Raw genomic sequence first — 3,614 nt, 5'->3', positions numbered from 1 at the left:
CAAAATGGCGCTCACCGTCCCGTACACGATAAATCGTACACGATTTAACCAGACTGCAATTTTGAATACATATCCCTCTGTGTGCTTCGGACGTTTTCGCCGCAAACCACTTTATATTTGTTGTGTGAGCTTTCAGAAATGATACTTGTTAACATTAATGATAATGTATGTAGATCAGTTTTAAACTTTGTATATGATTAGCAATTATTTATTTTCTAATTGATGGTATAACGATAAGCACAAAAATAATAACTAGCTATAATTAACCCTCATCAAGGGCACAGCTACCATTTTTTTTTACTTTTCGCCCTTAAGACTGTGAAAAGTGCGTGGATCCAAGGATCGTGCTTTCAAGCATATAAGTAAGTTTTTTGAATTTGAATTTTGAAAGTCGTTACCATGAAGAAGGACAGTATTATACAGACCGGCGTCAACTCGCATATCTCTCGACAGGAGAGTGCCCACGCTGCTGGCGGCGCGGCAGCGGTAGGCGGCGGCGTGCACGTCAGCGCGGTACTGCGCGGGGCTGAACGCGCCCAGCCACAGCGTGCCGTTGGCCAGCGTGCCCCTGGAACAGACGGAGGACACTGTTAGAGAAGTAAGTGTAGAGGTAGATGTTACATCTAGATGGGTGTGATTACAAAATATGAGGTTTGGCAGTGATATTAGTGGGACTTATCAGACTACGGGAGGATGGGTGTCAGCAGGTGCACGAAAATAATCCTCCGGCGCTGCTGGGGCCGTCAGTGACTGACGCTAATCTGAATGGCAAATCCTGACATAACAGTAACAAACTCTTTTTCAGCTCCAGTGTTTGTCACTGACACGCTAAAGAAGAGAAGGAGGAGATGGTAGAGCTGTAAAAACAGTAAATGCCTCTTAAGTTGAAATTCGTCAAGTAGATTTTTTTGTACCAACTGCGACCTAAAAAATATCTGAATGTTCATTTCTATAAAGGAATATTTATTCAGCAAAAGACTGCTTCTGATTAAGATAAATGACCTGTGATTTTTGGTCCTAAACGAATGAAATAAGAGAAAGAAATCAGTTCTGTATAGAATCGTGCCTGAGTAGGGTTGTCGGCCGCTGATAGCGCGAACAGCCATTAATAAACGTCGGAGCAAATCATATCTTTTTGCTGTCAGTTTTCGGTGATTTTCTATCCGTGGAAACGGACTTTAGCGAGGGGTTGCCGACTTTGCAATATGATAGCATTTCCGTCTGCTCAGAATAAGGCCTCGTAATGCCAAGATACGCTTGTTCGCCGTGGCGTAATTAATGAACTCTACAGCAACAAATTATGTATTGACATACAAACTGAGTAATTTGTGAACGTGCAGGATGTAGCTCGAGCTTGGAGCATCGGCGGCCGCATCATTAGCCGGATGTGCGACTTAATTAGACACTTCCCGAGTCGTGAATCTCGAGTCCCTACTGCCGAGTCCTGGCCCATATTTACCCGCCACACTCAATTATACCGGATTCCGCCTACATCGCTGTTTGTTTGTATTGTCTGTTCCGGATTCGTCTGTCTCTGATTCGGCGGGTACGCGCTTGTGTTATTACAACAGCAAATATTCTATTATTGGGTAGAGCTGCTGCCTGCTGTATTAATTTACTAGTCGCTTTGTGTTCATGAAGTCAGTGAAATTCCGCTCGTTAATAGGAATATAATTACTGGCAAAATCTAGAATGCACAAAGCGCAGCTATTGACTGGTACATAATTAATTATTGGTATCGATTCTGAAGGGCACACTTCCTAATTTTAAAATGAGCTAAAATTTCTAAATTTAACTGACAGCGCTAATTTTTGCTATTCTGAAGGCAACGATTTTAACGGCCAACTAAATTTAATAGGCTGATTTGACGTCTTTAAAATGAGTGTTCCCATACTTAGGACAAATACCAAATGATGGCAGCGAAATATAGATATCATGGAAATATAGTCGTTATTTTATTTTTTAAATCTTAATTTACTTTAAATACATAAAAACATGTTAAAAATATATTTAAAAATATACTAAATGCATTTACAGCCTATTATTATCGTGAAAAGCATAACTATTAGTGTTTCCAATGTGACTCATTATAGGTAATTTAGAAATAAATTACTGGCAACCCCAAAAAAATACATTGACTTTTTCATTGTTTTCTTTCTCCGATTGCCGGGAAAAAATTCGATGGTGATAAATACGATACGAAAGATCTTAAATTATCCGTGATAGCTACTTGCTTACAAAGGTTTTCATTACACAAGTTTTCCTATAAGGTAAGCCATAAACATAGTGAAATGTTTAAGTACATGTAACTTGACGGATTCGTCTTTGGAATTCGTGTTGATTGTTACGAAGATTTTGTTCAAATCCATTATATAAAATGAGAAATTCGCACCTTATTCATATTCTGCTTATTCGTGTATATTTGCTTACGAAATATTTTATAATTTCAGATGCAAACATAACCTTAAAACATCAGCCAGCAAGTTATATGAAACACAACACCTGCATCAACAAGTATGAAAGGATCCAGTCGCATTCCCGTTCAGACTATCTAAGTTACCTAAACAGAAGGTTAGTATTTATACTTACTATGTAATAGAGTGAAAAAAAAGAAAAACCCATGTAAGTACTTACTTACAAAATTTACAAAATTAAATGATTGAGTGTTAAAGATACTTAAGTACTTCAATCTCTCTTAGCGGTGAAACGATTCATCATCAGCCCATAATCATCCACTGCTGGACATAGGCCACTCCCAAGGAGTGCCACAACACTCTATCCTCGGCCTTCCTCATCCAGCCACTACCGGCTACCCGCCTAAGGTTGTCGGTCCAGTGGGCAGGAGACGATTAGCCAGTCTTATTAATTGTCTACCGCTGATTGCATCAAAGTCTATCTTGGTACCAACCTACCTATACATACAGTTTGTTTTATGCAGTGCACTATGTGATGTAGTGAAAAATATTATAAATTATTCAATTTAGTTAATGTTATTCATATACTTATCATATTATTATTGTTACAGAACTAACTTGAAACCCAGGAAGGATTATAAAATCTTGTCTTCTCGAAGCGACCTCTTCCAAGACTCGTCAGTGCATATAATAAACAAGATTATTATATTTCATACAAAAGAACTTTGATAGATACATGTGACTATGTTATAAAATGAAATAAAGCTTCTCTAAATTGTGTTACTTTCATTTTCTAGTGGTAATAAAACTTAGTTGGCAGTGAATAAACTTAGTTAATAAAGCTAACAAACCCCCTCTATTAATTATTTCAAAAATTGACTTTTGGTTACTTTAACAATGCAAAAAGTTTTATTGCTGCCAACATCATAAACATTAATTTGTTTGGATATATGGGGGAGATGACCTGATCAGTATAGGTTCCTATTACTTTACTCTTTAGTTCCTATGTTATGATAATCATTATACTTAGGTAAGAATACTCAAATTGAGCCAAGTACATCTACCTGCTTTATTATTAGCTAGTTAGAAAGATATGTACTGATCATAATCATTACAATTATTAAGAATTAGCCCTACTGTTCATCTTATCATAGGCAACAGGATTTTGATAAGAAGTTTTGTAGTAGGTAGGTAAGTAAG

At 37.3% G+C, this 3,614-nt stretch overlaps 1 long non-coding RNA gene across 1 annotated transcript; it reads left to right on the top strand.

Annotated features, from left to right (window-relative positions):
• The first annotated feature begins 1,737 nt into the window (after positions 1-1,737).
• Positions 1,738-2,571, top strand: LOC105394936. The gene is made up of 2 exons (XR_005254835.2): positions 1,738-2,270; positions 2,451-2,571. It is a non-coding gene; the product is annotated as an uncharacterized LOC105394936 (long non-coding RNA).
• Positions 2,572-3,614: the final 1,043 nt, after the last annotated feature.

This window comes from Plutella xylostella, chromosome 5 (assembly GCF_932276165.1).
Source record: "Plutella xylostella chromosome 5, ilPluXylo3.1, whole genome shotgun sequence".
NCBI classification, from domain to species: domain Eukaryota; kingdom Metazoa; phylum Arthropoda; class Insecta; order Lepidoptera; family Plutellidae; genus Plutella; species Plutella xylostella.
The sequence above is the reverse complement of the archived record's forward strand: the minus strand, read 5'-3'. Positions and strand labels throughout refer to the sequence as shown.